This window comes from Neoarius graeffei, chromosome 13 (assembly GCF_027579695.1).
Source record: "Neoarius graeffei isolate fNeoGra1 chromosome 13, fNeoGra1.pri, whole genome shotgun sequence".
Taxonomy (NCBI): Eukaryota; Metazoa; Chordata; class Actinopteri; order Siluriformes; family Ariidae; genus Neoarius; species Neoarius graeffei.
This window is the reverse complement of record NC_083581.1, coordinates 59,228,012-59,246,223: the sequence shown is the minus strand read 5'-3', so window position 1 is coordinate 59,246,223 and position 18,212 is coordinate 59,228,012. Positions and strand designations below refer to the sequence as shown.

At 42.1% G+C, this 18,212-nt stretch overlaps 1 protein-coding gene across 1 annotated transcript in view; it reads right to left on the bottom strand.

The window, feature by feature from the left end:
• Positions 1 to 17,999, bottom strand: part of camkvl (CaM kinase-like vesicle-associated, like) — an 81,625-nt gene extending 63,626 nt beyond the window's left edge. The window contains exon 1 of the mRNA XM_060936944.1: positions 17,932 to 17,999. The gene's annotated coding sequence lies outside the window, so the exon portion shown is untranslated. The remainder of the gene's footprint in view (positions 1 to 17,931) is intronic.
• Positions 18,000 to 18,212: the final 213 nt, after the last annotated feature.

The following is an 18,212-nucleotide window of genomic DNA, read 5'->3' as shown; positions in this document are numbered from 1 at the left end:
TACTCTAAGACTAATAATAAATAGATTTTTTAAAAATGTGTTGTTGTTTAACAAAGTACGACCTATAATCATTGAAGTACTCATGTTTTTTTTTTTTTTGTCATGGGTAGAGGAGTTTACATATCCTGGTTTCATTGTAAAAGCTGTTTGTTTCCTGAGAGAGAGAGCGAGAGCGAGAGAGAGAGAGAGCAAGGCTGGAGCAAGGGTTAGAGCAAGGTGAGGGAACAGCCTTTTTATCACAGCTATAATATAAACGACAATGGGAACTAGCTTGTCTCTCGGATGATCCACAACATTAAATCTAACCATAGACTGAGCGACATTGTGTACATTAATAAATTAAACTATGTCATTTTTCACAAACTGCTGTGGTATAAGCAGAATGACACTCTCCACCCCGTGCTGTTATACAAAAATAATCATATTACTTTTGATTATCGGGGGTGGGGTTTGGGGAGGTTGCAGGGGTGGGGGGGCATCACCCTATCTCTCCTCTCCAACCAACCCCCCATCCCACCCACCCACACAGATTGTTTTTGTACAACAGTACAGCCTATCATATGTTGTTAGTTACTAGAACACATATAAACTCCTCACCTTATCATCCAGACGTTGTGAGTTCAAATCCCAGTGATGTCACAGCCAACTATGCCTGGGAGTTGAAATGTCTGTGCTCACTGGATGGTAAGGATGACATATACTATACCACCCCTGTCAATCACAGCAACACTAGCCAATCGTGGGTGTCTGTGAGCTCATGTATGCAGAAGAGTGTAGATAGCACTTTCCTCCAAGTGTGTTATACTCCCCTGTGACAGAGAATAAGCAGCAGTTCAAAAAGAAGTGATTGGCTGGCTTCTTGTATCTCAGAGGAAGCATGTGTTAACTTTCACTCTCCCTAGCCAGTAGCTGTCGCATGACAGGAAAGTGGGTGACAGGTTTGCGGGTACTAATTGGCCAAGACCAAATTACAGTACCAGCCAGAAGTTTGAACACACCTTCTAATTCAATGGATTTTCTTTATTTTTATTAATTAAAAGACACTTCATGGCTTAAAGGTCATAGGCAATGGTCAAAGGTGAAACGTACAATGTCAACTTTATTGTCTAGAAGAACGACCCAAAAAGCGAATTCAATCTTCTTAGTGTCTGCACCCTAAAATTGAATAAAACGGTTAAAATATACTGTTTTGCCCAATTTCCGAAGGTTTGTTTACATCTCACTTATGCACACTTTCACCACCAGGGGACAGTCTCTTCTGCTCCTCGGACCTGCCTGATTCATCCTGGTGCCCTGTGTCTGGTTGGAGTCTCATCGCATCGCTCCTGTGGAGGGCGGCCCCATGTGGATAGTTGGGGGTCACGCCTGGAGGACGCTCTGGACTCTTGCAGTGGTGCTTTTGTGGCTGGGGACTGCAATTGACTTGCTGACTCTGGGACTGCGGTTGTCGTGAACGGTTTTGCACTCGGGTTTCCGTCGGTGGGGGGTTTATAGCATCAAGGAAGCTGACTTTATGTTAGGACTGTTAATGTTACAGTCATGTTGTCTGTTATTGCCCAAATGAGGATGGGTTCTCTTTTGAGTCTGGTTGCTCTCGAGGTTTCTTCCTCATGTCGTCTGAGGGAGTTTTTCCTTGCCACCGTCGCCACAGGCTTGCTCATTGGGGATAGAGTAGGGATAAAATTAGCTCATATTTTAAGTTGTTCAAATTCTGTAAAGCTGCTTTGAGACAATGTTTATTGTTAAAAGCACTATACAAATAAACTTGACTTAACAGTCAAGGCAAACAGACCGGGAGCAGTTCTGTGTTTACTTGCGAACCAAGCACACGTGTACGGACTCTGGTTGTGAGAGGTTGTGTAAAATGTCTGAAAGCGATAGCGATTTTGAAGTAGGAACTCTCCAAATTGAATATCAAGCGGTGAAACCATATATGTACAGTATGAACCTATGGCCACTGCAAAGCAGTCGGTGAATGTGGCTCACTGGTTTGACCGTGCGGCCTCAGAATCGGACAGTGACTCGGCCGACTCTGATCGCGGTGACCCCGGACCTCAACAAGACGTGCACCCAAACGATTTATCCTGGTAGTTATGATAAATTCTTACTTTCGTCGTAATACTAAATAAGAGCCCTTTTGAAGAATAATTAAACCGCCCTCCCTAGTGGATATAGGCAACGATTACTTGACAGTGCGCTGGTAGGCCACATTAGCCTGCCATCTGCGGCATTATACTATTTATAGCCTACTCTAAGTGAGGAAATATCCCTTTGTCTCATTTCCACAATGATTGTACAGGATCCCTCAGGATTCTTGACTTGTCAATTGCAAGCAAAAGTAAAAATGTTTACCTCCAATCTTCTCCTTTTTGCTTGAGCGTTGCTGCTCCGTTTCTTCTTTGACTGCTTGATTTTGTTTCACGTGCACAATCCACTCTCTCCGCCTCTTCTCCTCTTTCGGCAAAAGCCAACCCTCTGGCTTCACGCGCACAATCCACTCTCTCCGCCTCATCTCCTCTTCTGGAAAAAAAAACAACCCTCTGGCTTCACATGCACAATCCACTCTCTCTGCCTCATCTCCTCTTCCGGAAAAAAAAACAACCCTCTGGCTTTACGCGCACAATCCACTCTCTCTGCCTCGTCTCCTCTTTCAGAAAAAGCCAACCCACTCGCTCCGCCTCTTCTCCTTTTTTGGAAAAAGCCAACCTTCTCGCTCCACCTCGTCTCCTTTTTCAGAAAAAGCCAACTCACTTGCTCCGCCTCTTCTCCTCTTCCGGAAAAAGCCAATCCACTCTCTCTGCCTCTTCTCCACTCTTGGAAAAAGGTAAAAACTTCTTCCTGAACCGGTCCCGTTGTTACAGTTCACTGCACAACAATAAGGCATGGTTTTTCTTTGGAAATTCCTGAACGCATGTCTGCACTCAAGCCGAATGGCAATGCAAGTAAACAGAAGTGGACCAAACTCAAGTGGTTTGTTTGTCTTGAATGATGTCACGCGCCGAGTGGTCACAAAAATAGCCGAACAGAAATTCGCCGCGATCCGCACTAACTTATTTTAATTATTACTTATTAACAAAACTTCTTGGGACCAGAAGAAAATTACAGAGGGTTTTTAACAATAAAGTTTCAAATGTGCATAAATTGAAAACCGTTGCCTGTGAGCTTTAAAGTAATGATGGATGTTGTTTCTCTTTACTTAGTTGAGCGGTTCTTGACATATTATGGATTACTACAGTTGTGGAATAGGGCTATTTACTGTATTTTTATTATTTACTATTTACTCTTTACCGTTTGAGCTCAAATGCATTCAGAAGGCAAGAAATTGCACTCATTAACTTTTGACGAAGCACCTGTTAATTGAAAAGCATTCCAGGTGACTACCTCATGAAGCTGGTTAAAATAATTCCAGTAGTGTGCAAAGTGTCATCAAGGTAAACGGTGGCTACTTTGAAGAATCTAAAATATGAAACATATTTTGTTTTTTTTAATCCTTTTTTTTGTTTACCACATAATTCCCTACATGTTCCATATGTTATTTCATAGTTGTGATGCAGAGCTCGAAATTCGCAGTGGTCCGGTCGCCCGAGGTGACTTAATTTTTTATTTGGCGGGTAATTCCTGTCACTAGCCAGCCTGGCTGGCTAGTTGAAAATAAAAAATATATATGAAGCGAAGATTCAGACACACCGTCAACTAAAGCTGCCACATATTAAGCGTGTGCCATGTCTGTGTTAATCGATGTGTTTATCGGCAGGATAGAAACTACCGAAGAATTCCGAATCATATCGTGTACGAGTCAGGCTGTCGGTTTTTTCACTACTGCGCATGCATATAACACATCTTGTTGAATATCGCGGTAATCACGTGTAGTATTGGACCAGGTGGGGTGGAGCACAGAAGCACGGCAGGCCAGAACTGAGTTCTCAATGAACTATTTATTGCTAGCTTTTCAGCCTTTTATCACTTCCCAGCCCCACGTGCGCACCCGCGCCCACACACACATGTTCTGGTTGGGGAGAGAGAGCTCCCTTTCTCTGCTCTCCTCTCCTTTTAAAGGGCGCGGTCACTGGGGAAGACACACAAACACAGGTTAATCCCCATCAGGTGCAATGACTCCACCACTTACCTTCCCTGACTCCGCCCTCCATTCACAGACCGACGCTTGGCCACGCCCCCGCTGCCACATCACGTTATCAAATTCAATAGATGTCGCCACATTATCGCCCATTTAAACACGTGTTTTTGTTGTTGTTTACATCTACATTTGCCAAAGCTACGTTGCGATGTGGAATTTTCTGAAAGGTGTACAGAAACCGCCAGAGACGAGGACAAAGCGACCTCGGTCTGAAGAGGAGAAACGGCAAAGGACTTATAAGCAAACGTGGGAGCAGGGTAGACCTTGGCTGCGATACGATTTTTATGGAATAATTAATTTTTTTCAAGTTGATTCCTAGTCAATATGAAGCTCCTAATGCTTTCTCTCTCATAAATGGTTAAATACAGAAAGCATGTTGGACATAGTTTGGGTGCTATAGTCATGATAGTAAGTATATGTGCTTTCAATACTCATACACCAAGTTGCCAAGTTTTCCAATATATTATTTGTTGATATTATATTATGGTGCTATGTGTTGTTCTCATTTATGTATTTAAAAACAGTATCAAAATCCTCGGGTCTTGAAATAAATGCACATTAGTCATGAACAATGGTAACTACTCTCTTTTGCGTTATTTTTGACAGAAGTAAAATTCATACATGAACAAATTTTGGCGAGTTGATTTTCTGTTTGGCTAGTTACTTTGGAAGGTAACTAGTCCGGCTGGCTGGTGAGAAAATATATGAATTTCAAGCCCTGTGATGTTTTCAGTATTGTTCTAAAAAATACAGAAAAACCAATGAATTAGTACAGTGGTGCTTGAAAGTTTGTGAACCCTTGAGAATTTTCTATATTTCTGCATAAATATGACCTAAAACATCATCAGATTTTCGCACACGTCCTAAAAGCAGATAAAGAGAACCCAGTTAAACAAATGAGACAAAATATTACACTTGGTCATTTATTTATTGAGGAAAATGATCCAATATAACATATCTGTGAGTGGCAAAAGTATGTGAACCTCTAGGATTAACAGTTAATTTGAAGGTGAAATTGGAGTCAGCTGTTTTCAATCAATGGGATGACAATCAGGTGTGAGTGGGCACCCTGTTTTATTTAAAGAACAGGGATCTATCAAAGTCTGATCTTCACAACACATGTTTGTGGAAGTGTATCATGGCACGAACAAAGGAGATTTCTGAAGACCTCAGGAAAAGTGTTGTCGATGCTCATTAGGCTGGAAGAGGTTACAAAACCATCTCTAAAGAGTTTGGACTCCACCAATCCACAGTCAGACAGACTGTGTACAAATGGAGGAAATTCAAGACCATTGTTACCCTCCCCAGGAGTGGTCGACCAACAAAGATCACTCCAAGAGCAAGGCGTGTGATAGACGGTGAGGTCACAAAGAACCCCAGGGTAACGTCTAAGCAACTGAAGGCCTCTCTCACATTCGCTAATGTTAATGTTCATGAGTCCACCATCAGGAGAACACTGAACAACAATGGTGTGCATGGCAGGGATGCAAGGAGAAAGCCACTGCTCTCCAAAAAGAACATTGCTGCTCATCTGCAGTTTGATAAAGATCACGTAGACAAACCAGAAGGCTACTGGAAAAATGTTTTGTAGACAGATGAAACCAAAATCGAACTTTTTGGTTTAAATGAGAAGCGTTAAGTTTGGAGAAAGGAAAACACTGCATTCCAGCGTAAGAACCTTATCCCATCTGTGAAACATGGTGGTGGTAGTATCATGGTTTGGGCCTGTTTGGCTGCATCTGGGCCAGGCCGGCTTGCCATCATTGATGGAGCAATGAATTCTGAATTATACCAGCGAATTCAAAAGGAAAATGTCAGGACATCTGTCCATGAACTGAATCTCAAGAGAAGGTGGGTCATGCAGCAAGACAACAACCCTAAACACACAAGTCATTCTACCAAAGAATGGTTAAAGAAGAATAAAGTTAATGTTTTGGAATGGCCAAGTCAAAGTCCTGACCTTAATCCAATCGAAATGTTATGGAAGGACCTGAAGCGAGCAGTTCATGTGAGGAAACCCACCAACATCCCAGAGTTGAAGCTGTTCTGTATGGAGGAATGGGCTAAAATTCCTCCAAGCCGCTGTGCAGGACTGATCAACAGTTACCGGAAACGTTTAGTTGCAGTTATTGCTGCACAAGGGGGTCACACCAGATACTGAAAGCAAAGGTTCACATACTTTTGCCACTCACAGATATGTAATATTGGATCATTTTTCCTCAATAAATAAATGACTAAGTATAATATTTTTGTCTCATTTGTTTAACTGGGTTCTCTTTATCTACTTTTAGGACTTGTGTGAAAATCTGATGATGTTTTAGGTCATATTTATGCAGAAATATAGAAAATTCTAAAGGGTTCACAAACTTTCAAGCACCACTCTAGGTGTGTCCAAACTTTTGACTGGTACTGAAGACAGAACATTTTAAAATGACAGGTTATGGTTTTGGTTCATATGTGTCAAGCCGAATATTTTTCAGAATGTAATAATGTAGCCTATTAATTGCCCTCCTCTAGTAGGTGAAAACAACATTTACCATCGCCTTGCAAAGCAGTATCATGTTTCTAAATTTATCACTGCACACAGCCATGTTGCTCTTTAACTACTGCTTACCAGGATTTTTTATTTATTTATTCATTTTTTAATAAAATGGTTCCACACTCTGAAAATGACCTAAAATGGCCTTCAGGTTATGGATAAACATTTCTTTATAAAGGACTTAGTGGAGTAAATGGAAGTAGTAAAATGCAGTGTGTGAGCTGTGAGCTGGCTTGGGGCATGTAAGGTCTGTTTACATAATGGGATAGAACGCACAAATTGTCAAGTTACAAGAAACTGGGATAAAGGAATAAAACCTGACATTTGACATGATATACTGTATTCAGCATAGTACTTACTGAAACAGTGGTTTTGGATGAATTCATATTTTCCTTTTCTCTTCCAAATTCCCAGCAACACAACACCAATGATTACATTTAAACCCATGCAAATCCTTCACCTATTTATCTTAGCCTAATAACGAAGTTGGCACATTAGGCAACATGTCAAGTCTTCAATCATCCAAAACGTACACATCCAATGCCCTTCTTCATCTTACCTCACTGACTCCCTGAAGAGCGCACTTGAAAATTGATGTAGAAACACCTCATGGCTTAGGACTGAAGTCGTAATGTGTTCTCTTTAACCTTGCAGCCATCTTTGTGGTAACTCTGTATTCACCCTTTAGTTTGTGCCTCTGGAGGAACTAAGGCAAGATCCTATCTAGAACCTTATAACAGAATCGCACATAGAATCCCTTTGGAAAATGTTACATTTAGGACCTTATTGATGCAACTTATACGACGGTTAGTTCCAGTCCATTAATTCGATTGGTCGAAAGGTGTTACAAGAGCGGGATGCTTCATTGTGTGTATCGCAAACATTCCACTTCCTAGTTTGAAACCGTTACTACATGAGTGTTAGCAGCAGCATCAGTGGACAGGGCAAGTAATACTTTTCAGGAATATAACTTGAATGAAAATATGAAAGGTCATCAGATGAAGATGAAAAGGAAGAAGAGATGCCAGTTTTACCAGAAGCACCTTTAATGGAAATGTGCAAATAAATGTGAGCTAGCTAGTGAGAGAAGCAATGTGCTACATAAAGTGAGTGTGGCTTCTTCAGGATCTACTTCCACTTAGCAGAGCAAAATAAAAAGAATATTTGACCATGTTGTATCCATCCATCCATTATCTGTAGCCGCTTATCCTGTTCTACAGGGTCGCAGGCAAGCTGGAGCCTATCCCAGCTGACTACGGGCGAGAGGCAGGGTACACCCTGGACAAGTCGCCAGGTCATCGCAGGGCTGACACATAGACACAGACAACCATTCATACTCACACCTACAGTCAATTTAGAGCCACCAATTAACCTGCATGTCTTTGGACTGTGGGGAGAAACCGGAGCACCCGGAGGAAACCCACGCTGACACGGGGAGAACATGGAAACTCCGCACAGAAAGGCCCTCGCCAGCCACTGGGCTCGAACCCAGTACCTTCTTGTTGTGAGGCAACAGTGCTAACCACTACACCGCCCTCATATTGTATCTGTTACTCAACATTACTTTTTTGTTTATAGAGCTGTTGTATAAAAGCAATATGGCATATTCCGTATAACTGCTTGATTGAGAGTGCGATGCTTAATTAATCAAACCTGCAAACACTTACACTATATACAAACCCCATTTCCAGATAAGTTGGGATATTTTCCAAAATGCAGTAAAAACAAAAATCTGTGATTTGTTAATTCACGTGAGCCTTTATTTAATTGACAAAAATACAAATAAAAGATTTTCAAGTTTTACTATCCATTCCATTCCATTTTCTACCACTTATCCAATCCAGGTCGCAGGGCAGCAGTCTCAGAAGTGATGCCCAAACCTCCCTCTCTCCAGCCACCTCTTTCAGCTCCTCTGGGGGTATGTCAATGCATTCCCAGGACAGCTGAAAAATATAATCCCTCCAGCATGCCCTGGGTCTGCCCCGGAGTCTCCTCCCGGTTGGTCATGCCCGAAATACCTCCCCTGGGAGGCATCCGGGAGGCATCCTAGACAGATGCCCGAACCACCTCAGCTTATTCCTTTCAATGTGAAGGAGCAGTGGCTGTACTTTGAGCTCCTCCCAAATGCCTGAGCTCTTCACCCTATCTCTAAGGTTGAGCCCAGACATTCTGCAGAGGAAGCTCGTTTCTGCCGCTTGTATCCACGATTTAATTCTTTTGGTCATTACCCAGAGCTAATGACTATAGGTGAGGGTATTAATTAAGATTGACCAGTAAATCAATAGCTTCGCCTTTTGGTTCAGCTCTCTCTTCACCATGACAGTTCGGTAGAACATTTGAATGACTGCTGACGATGCACCAATCCTCCTGTCAATCTCCTGTTCCTTTTTTCCCTTCACTCATGAATAAGACCCCAAGATACTTAAACACTTCCACTTGAGGCAGCAACCTACCCCCAACCTGGGGAGGGCATTCTACCCTTTTCTGGCTGAGGACCATGGCCTCTGATTTGGAGGTGCTGATTCTCATCCCAGCCACTTTACACTCAGTTGCAAACCTTCCCAGGGCACGCCGGAGGTCACAGCTTGATAAAGCCATAAGAAATGGCGTGATCCTGATTCCCCCAAACTGGACACCTTCCACCCCCTGACTACACCTAGAAATCCTGTCTATAAAAATTATAAACAAAATTGGTGACAAAGGGCAGCCCTGGCAGAGTCCATCACCCACCAAGAACAAGTCTGATTTACTGATGGCAATGCGAACCAAGCTCTCGCTCCATTCATTTCCAGAAAAGTTGGGATATTTTCCAAAATGAAATAATAACAAAAAAAACTGTGATTTGTTAATTCACGTGAACCTTTATTTAACTGACAAAAGTACAAAGAAAAGATTTTCAATAGTTTTACTGACTAACTTATCTGTATATTGTAATTGAGACGAAGCTAGAATTTGATGCCTGCAACTCACTCAAAAAAAAAAATGGGACAGAGGCATTATTACCATTGTATTACATCACCTTTCTTTTAATAACACTTTTTAATCATAAATACAGTCCCAAAAAATTGGGACAGAGGCACTGTATTACATCACTGTTCCTTTTAATAACACTGTTTATTCGTACAGGAACTGAGGATACTAATTGTTGCAGTTCTACAGTTGGAATGTTTGTCCATTCTTGCTTGATACAAGACTTCAGCTGCTCAACAGTCTGTGGTCTCTGTTGTCTGATTCTCTTCATCATGATGCACCATACATTCTCAATATGAGACAGATTTGGACTGGCAGCAGGCCAGTCAAGCGCATGCACTCTGTGTTTACAAATCAACACTGTTGTAGCCTGTGCACAATGAGGCCTGGCATTGTCCTGCTGAAATAAGCATGAGCTTCCTGGGAAGAGACATCACTTTGCCGGCAACATACAGTGTGTCTCTCTAAAATCCCAATATATGACTTCGCATTAATGATCCCTTTACACACATGCAACTCACCTATGCCATGGGCACTGATACCATACCATCACAGATGCTGGCTTTTGCACCTTTCTCTGATAACAAACTGGATAGTCATGTTTACCTTTGGCACTGAGAACTCGACATCTGATTTTCCCGAAAACAAGCTGAAATGTGGACTCATCTGACCACAGCACATGTCTCCACTGTCTTTCTGTCCATCTGAGATGAGATCGATCCCAGAGTGGTATTTCTGCATCGAACTGATGAATGGTTTCCTCCTTGCGTAATATAGCTTCAGGTTGCATTTCCTGGATGCAGAGGCAGACTGTGTTAAGTGACACCAGTTTTCTAAAGTACTCCTGAGACCACGTGTCTATATTTGTCACATTAGCATGACGGTTTCTCAGGCAGTGCCGCCTGAGGGCTTGAAGGTCGCGTACATTCAACTGTGGTTTCCAACCTTGCCTTTTAAGCATTAAAATGTCTCTGAATTCCCTGAATCTTTTCACAATATTATGTACTGTAGATTTTGAAAGACCTAAAATCTTGCATTGAGAAATGCCCTTTTTGCATTGACTAACAATTCTCTCACTAATTTTGTCACAAAAGAGTGAGCTACGACTCATCCTTGCTTGCACTGACTGAGCCTTTGCTGCTGCTCCTTTTAGAATAGAATAGAATAGAATAGAATAGAATAGATATACCCAGTCATGATACTAATTCACCTGCTTATTGTGGAATCTTCCAAAATGGTGTTACTTGAATATCCTATAAACTTTTCAGTGTAATTTTACCTCTGTCCCAACTTTTTTTTTATTTACTTTTTTTATGATTAAAACGTGTTATTAAAGGAAAGGTGATGTAATACAATGGTAATAATGCATAATGCCTCTGTCCCTATTTTTTGAGTGTGTTGCAGGCATCAAATTTTAACTTTGTTTATATTTACAAAATACAGCTAAGTTGGTCAGTAAAACTTCTGAAAATATCGTTTGTACTTTTGTCACTTAAATAAAGGTTCATATGGATTAACAAATCACAGATTTTTGTTTTTACTGCATTTTGGAAAATATCGCATCATTTCTGGAAATGGGGTTAGTACATACTTTTGAAAAGGATACTGCAAGGTTGTTTTGTTTTGTGATATATAGCTTCTTATATGGGTCCAGGGGCGATTCTAGCATCTGATCTTTGGGGGTGCTTAGCCCCCAGAGCTGACAGAGGCACCTGGCTTGAACGACAGTGTTTCCACGTTTATTCCGCATTTAGACAGACTTAACTAGACAAGAAGACTAGACTAGCAATTCTGCAATGTTTTAACAGAAGCTGACCCAATAAACTATGATATCTACACATTTACAACCACTGACACAAATATTTACGTTATATTTTTAACAAGACCTACTACTGCATTTGTAATGTTGGAGCTATTCATTTTTGAACAGTGGTAATTGTTAATTAATGTGTTGTTGTGTATTGTGTAATAATAGTGTGTATTATTATGATTTTACATTAGTAAACGCTATGTTACATTAAATAAAATTGACTAACACACGGTGGTCTAGCACCGTAGCACTTGTACAGCTCTGCACAAAAGTATCTCGATATGGATGATAAATGTCGTTTTTATCATTCTGTTCATCGACCAGGGAACATCAATATTGCATTATGCATATTATTGTGTTGTGTTTAACAATTGTAACTCCAGTCCGTACCTTCACATCTCGCTATGCCAGTAATACTCAGGTGCTACTTCGACTTCCTCATCGGCGTGGAATCCAGTTAAAAAAAACACCATGTCGTAGCAAGCACTCGCGCGGACAGGCAACCCAATCAGAGGGGACGCAAGGAGGAGAGGGATTTTACTGGTCATAGACTATCACGTAACAGGTGAATTCAAGAACACACACACGCCCGCGCACACATTCATTGCGCAGTGCGCAAGGGCACTTATTTCTGAAAATTACGTCCAAAAGCAGTGTTTTTGAGGGTGCTGAGCTAGGGGGTGCTCAGCTCGTTTTGGGGGGTGCTTGAGCACCCCCAAAAATAGGCTAAACACGCCCCTGTATGGGTCATACTTTAAACCCACTGATAGAAAAAAAAATCTACATAGAAGCCAAGGAACCCTAGGTTCCAGAATTACATTTTTTTTTGTTTGTTTTTCAAAGAGTGTACAACTAAAAGGTTGTTTAAAAGATAGCTACTCAACAAGTTGATGGCTGTCATGGGTTCCAGAAACTGTCCTTCAGGATTTTGAAGAACCATTTATGGTGTAACTCCCAATATATCTTTAGATCTTTCAGAGTGTTCTTCGAGTAGGAATAATTTTCTATATACTATACAGTCAAAAGTCCTTCCTGCACCATTCATAGCGCGTTTGGCGGCACCGATCTCCGTTTCGTAGCCCTCGGCCTCTCACCTATATTACATAGCTAGGGTTACAGTGGGGGGCTAGTCCTCTGGTAACCGCGAGAGTTTGACTCCCCACTCGCATCTGTATTGCAGCGAGCCTTGCCGGATGGCAGTAGGCAACATTTTTATGACGGTCTTTGGTATGACCCGACCATGAGTAGAACTCACGATCTCCCGCTCAAGAGGCGGACACGCTAACCACTAGGTCACTCGCCGGTGTATATACAGTACTCTTAGAAAAAAAAAAGGATTCCCTGAAAGGTGAAGGCTTCTTTTGCGTCCTTGTAACACTCTCTGATGTAAAGCTCTACTGTACATTGAACTTATAAGAGTTCTTCCAGAGGGACAAGCTGAATAAACCCTTGGTTTGTCTGAAACCTAGAACCACGTTTGTCTGGAAGGTTTATAATGGACTTGTTTTCCAAAGAGCATAGAAGCTCTATAAGTGAAGAACTAAGAAATACAGTTTCTCATTGGTTCTTTGAATGCTTACTGGTTTGAGCTTTGTAAATAGGTTCTACTTGGAACCTCTTCTAAAAAGAAACAAGTCTGGTGTAGGATTCTATGTAGGAGCAGCTTCTGTCTCCATGGCAAGACAAACCAAAGGGGGGAAAAAAAGAATTATGGCTTTTTTCTATAAGTGTATAGTGTATTTTTATGTTTCAAGATAGAGTATGTGATCTGTATTCTTTATAGTTTAAGAGCAGACTGAGTGTTTGTAGAGTAACAGCTCTTACACCAACCCTTGTGCTTACTTATGTCTTTCTTCTCCTTCTATAACCATCTTGCACTTGTTTCTGAAAAAGTGTTTGGAAATTGAGTTCTACAGCCCTTTGTATCATCTCCGTTAACAGTCTGAAGCTTGGATCATATTCCGCCCCACTTTAGAGAAAAGTGCCTGCCAGATCAATAAATAAATAGAAATGTTCAAATGTTGCAACTGTGCAAACCCGACATTTCACTTTTTATTTGTTTGCGTTTATATTTCTGCAAATCTTCTGCGTTCATATGTGGTGCCTCACATGCTGTGCTGACTTTGGCACATTCCAGCAGCAACAACACTGATCACAGCTGTTCACCGCTCACAGTGCACCTGGATTTGTAGTCTAAATGAAAGAATGCTGGGAAATCCTGCATCATATTGAGATGTGTTGAGGGGAAGTGTGAGAGTCGAGATCGCAGCTCACCTGTTGGTGCATCTCTCACGCTCAGAAACACCTCCCAAACTGTCAGGAGTGCGAAGAGAGACATTTGCTTATCAAGGTGCATGGCTGCATTTAGTAGCATGTGCTATGCAGCTATGCCCCACAGTTAACACATCTAGAAGGTTCCCATAAATACAGAAGGTTATCAGAACGATCACGCCTAAACTGTGCTGTTTTTTTAAGAAGAAAGAAACCTTTATTTGTCACATGCACACTTCAAGCACAGTGAGATTCATCCTCTGCATTTAACCCATTTAAAGCAGTGAACACATGCACCCAGAGCAGTGGGCAGCCACACTACAGTGCCCAGGGAACAATCAGGGGTTGCTCAAGGGCACTTCAGCCCACGGCCACCCCACATAAACCTAACTGCATGTCTTTAAATTGTGGGGGAAACCGGAGCACCCAGAGGAAACCCATTCGGACACGTGGAGAACATGCAAACTCCACACAGAAAGGCCCCAGCCGGCCACTGGGCTCGAACCCAGAACCTTCTTGCTGTGAGGCTACACCACCATACCGCCATGGATGCTGGTTTATTTCTAAACACAAGGGTGCAGGTTCATGTTTAATCAAAATGACTGCAAGTTGTCACGTCCCTGCTTTTGTATTCTGTCATTGCATCCTTGAGCATTATTTTCAGGTTATGAAACACAAGTTGCAGCTTTTGGATTCAATATTCGAGTACCATTCTGGGCTCAGCAAAGCTGTGGACCCCTGTGGTTCAGTGTGTAATGTGTAGGTTAACAATAATATTAATAAAGATGTAACAGTAAAAAGTTATATAAACACCCCAGTTGCAGTATGTCTCGAGATCATTTAAAGGGGAACAGAGGGCAATATATAGAGTAAATATAACAATAAAACACACATTAACGAACCTTATTCAAGACTTACGAAAGTTTTTTGTTCTAAGGTTGGAAAGTTATAGTGCTTTGAAAGTAGCTCGAGCAAACTATTTCCGCAGTTTGAACAGCCCGCCATGATATTAATTTTATCCTATCAGAATGCACGTTCATTTTCTCCGCGTAACACTCATGACGTATGTATGTGCCCAGTCGTGTTGGCTCATTGAGGTTGGGACTAGCACGTGTGAATCGGAAAGTAGGATGAATTGTAAGTGATCGGCTACACAATGCCACAGTGTGTTGCTTTCGGGTGTAATAACAGGACCGATGGAAAGCATAACGATCCTCCAGACGTGTCTTTTGCGGGATCTCTTCGTATGATTCGACAGAGCTGTCGCTTTCACTTGATGCGCCCGATGCCATGATTACACGCTTCTCTCCTAGCGCAGTGGGTAGGGCTGACGTCACGGTCTTTTAAAAATGGCGACTCTTGTGCCGTTTAGCGTACCGACTATTATATTTACAATTACCAAGATATTTCATTGTTTTCTAGTATATAAATTTGATAGAATACTTAAGAATACGTTACTTTGTCACATCAGCAACTGTATATATTATATTTGGTACCCCTTTAAAGATGCATGGTCATCTATTGGTATGATATTTAATGCAAGGTTTAATCCAGGCAATTTAATTAAAGACAGGTGATTTATGTCATTATGTTTGTTAAAATCATATGGATGACAGCAAACACAATGTTCCTCATTAGACAAAGTGGCTGCAAGCAATTAATGTACCATTAAGCATGGCATTGCACTGTAAACACAACACAGATGGATTGCAAGTACATTACTCTGTTCTTTCAACAAAGCATACAAGACTCCCATAATGCCATGCTTAAGAAAAGAAAACGACTCGGAAAATGCAAATGTAACACTTTGACTAGTAAACGCTAAATTGAAAATGTCATTATTAACACTTTTTAGGCACAGACGGTGCATTATAGCACGGCATTAGGAGTGCTGTTCATTGGAAAAGAATTAATCAGAGTTGGTTTGTTTTTCAATGCATGATTTAAAAAAACAACAACAAAACAAGCAGTCTTGCATGTGTTCTACAAAATCAGAGATGTGGCAGATCAAGAGCCCAACTCCAGGAACCTGGGCTGTGAGGTGAGAATATATCCTGGTCGGGACATCACAGGACACCAAGCACACACACTTCCAGCCTACATTTACACCTAGGCATGTTTTTGGGTGGGGAAAGACAGAACCTGGAGAAAACTCACATGAAGAGAAACATAAGAAACTACGCAAAGAGAGTCACCTGAGCTACAGGATCGAACTGAGGACCCTGAAGGCAGCATCACCCACTGCACCACTGGACAGAGCCAAAATCTCAAATCAACAAATAAGTATTCGTCAAAATAATCATTCACGAGGATGAGTGTGCATGTACAGCACAAAGACAGCACTGCTAATTACAAATTACATTCTGAGGATGTCCCGGTATTGAAAGCAATGAGTTTTTAAAAGAATGGGGATATTTAATGCCTGATCTTGTTGAAAAACAAACAAACAAGCAGATAGATAGATAGATAGATAGATAGATAGATAGATAGATAGATAGATAGATAGATAGATAGATAGATAGATAGATAGACTATAATGGGCAAGGTTGACGTGTTAAGATGAAAGTCGAGAATAATGAACATCCTAACATTAAATTCCCTGAGAGCTTATTTGAAGCCTTGGGGTTTGTATGAAACCTCTGTGGTATTGTGTTGAGTGTTGTGTTGTGTTGAATATTGTGTTGTGTGTTGTGTTGAGCTGTGTGTTGTGTGTTGTGTTGAGTGTTGTGCTGTGTTGAGTGTTGTGTTGTGTTGAATATTGTGTTGTGTGTTGTATGTTGTGTTGTGCTGTGTATTGTGTTGTGTTGAGTGTTGTGTATTGTGTTGTGTTGAGTGTTGTATGTTGTGCTGTGTTGAGTGTTGTATATTGTGTTGTGCTGTGTGTTGAGTGTTGTGCTGTGTTGAGCTGTGTGTTGTGTGCTGTGTTGTGTTGAGTTGTATGTTGTGTTGTATGTTGAGTGCTGTATTGTGTTGTATGTTGAGTGCTGTGTTGTATGTTGAGTGTTGTGTTGTGTGGTATGTTGTGTTGTGGTGTGTGTGTGTTGTGTGTGTGGTGTGTGTGTGTTGTGTGTGTGGTGTGTGTTGTGGTGTGTGTGTTGTGTTGTGTGGTGTGTGTGTTGTGGTGTGTGTGTGTTGTGTGGTGTGTGTTGTGGTGTGTGTGTGTGTTGTGTGGTGTGTGTGTTGTGGTGTGTTGTGTGTGTGTGTGTTGTGTGTGTGGTGTGTGTTGTGGTGTGTGTGTTGTGTGGTGTGTTGTGTGGTGTGTGTGTGTTGTGTGGTGTGTGTGTGTGTGTGTGTTGTGTGGTGTGTGTGTTGTGGTGTTGTGTGGTGGTGTTGTGTGGTGTGTTGTGGTGTGTGTGTGTGTGTGTGTGTGTGTGTGTGTGTGTGTGTGTGTTGTGGTGTTGTGTGGTGTGTGTGTTGTGGTGTGTGTGTGTGTGTGTGTGTGGTGTGTTGGTGTGTGTGTGTGTTGTGTGTTGTGTTGTGGTGTGTGTGTGTGTGTGTGTGTTGGTGTGTGGTGTGTTGGTGTGTGTGTGTTGTGTTGTGGTGTTGTGTGGTGTGTTGGTGTGTGTGTGTTGTGTGGTGTGTGTGGTGTGTGTGTGTTGTGTTGTGGTGTTGTGTTGTGTGTTGTGTTGGTGTGTGTGTGTTGTGTTGTTGTGTGGTGTGTTGGTGTGTGTGTGTGTTGTGTTGTGGTGTTGTGTGGTGTGTGTGTGTTGTGTGGTGTGTTGGTGTGTGTGTGTTGTGTGGTGTGTGTGGTGTGTTGTGTTGTGGTGTTGTGTGTTGTGTTGGTGTGTGTGTGTTGTGGTGTTGTGTTGTGTGTTGTGTTGGTGTGTGTGTGTTGTGTGGTGTGTTGGTGTGTGTGTGTTGTGTTGTTGTGTTGTGTGTTGTGTGGTGTGTTGGTGTGTGTGTGTTGTGTGTGGTGTGTGTGTTGTGTTGTGGTGTGTGTGTGTGTGTGTGTGTGTGTGTTGTGGTGTGTGTTGTGTTGTGTGGTGTGTTGGTGTGTGTGTGTTGTGTTGTTGTGTTGTGTGTTGTGTGGTGTGTTGGTGTGTGTGTGTTGTGTGTGGTGTGTGTGTTGTGTTGTGGTGTGTGTGTGTGTGTTGTGTGTTGTGTTGTATCTGTTTCCAGGCAAGCTGCGTTATTGAGCGGAGACTCAGTATCACCTGGTGAAAGATTCCAGCACGCGCTCCATTAAAGACCGGAAACTTGCTTTACCTGCTGCACTCGCGGATTCCGGCTGAACACACAGCGCTGTTCGCGGGTTTCAGACCCCAAGCAAACTTTGCCGAGAGTCCGACACGCGGCCGCGTCCTGTCTGTCTGCGTCTCGGAGTTCGGGCAGCAGCCGGAGCCGCGGCGCGCTGGAGCTCGAGCTCAGGCTGAAGCGTGAAGATGCTCGCGATTTGACACGCCTATGAGCGCGCGACGACTCTGAGCCTCCCGCCCGCGCGGAGAAATAAATAATCCCTGCTTTTATCTCTCTCTCTCTCTCTCTCT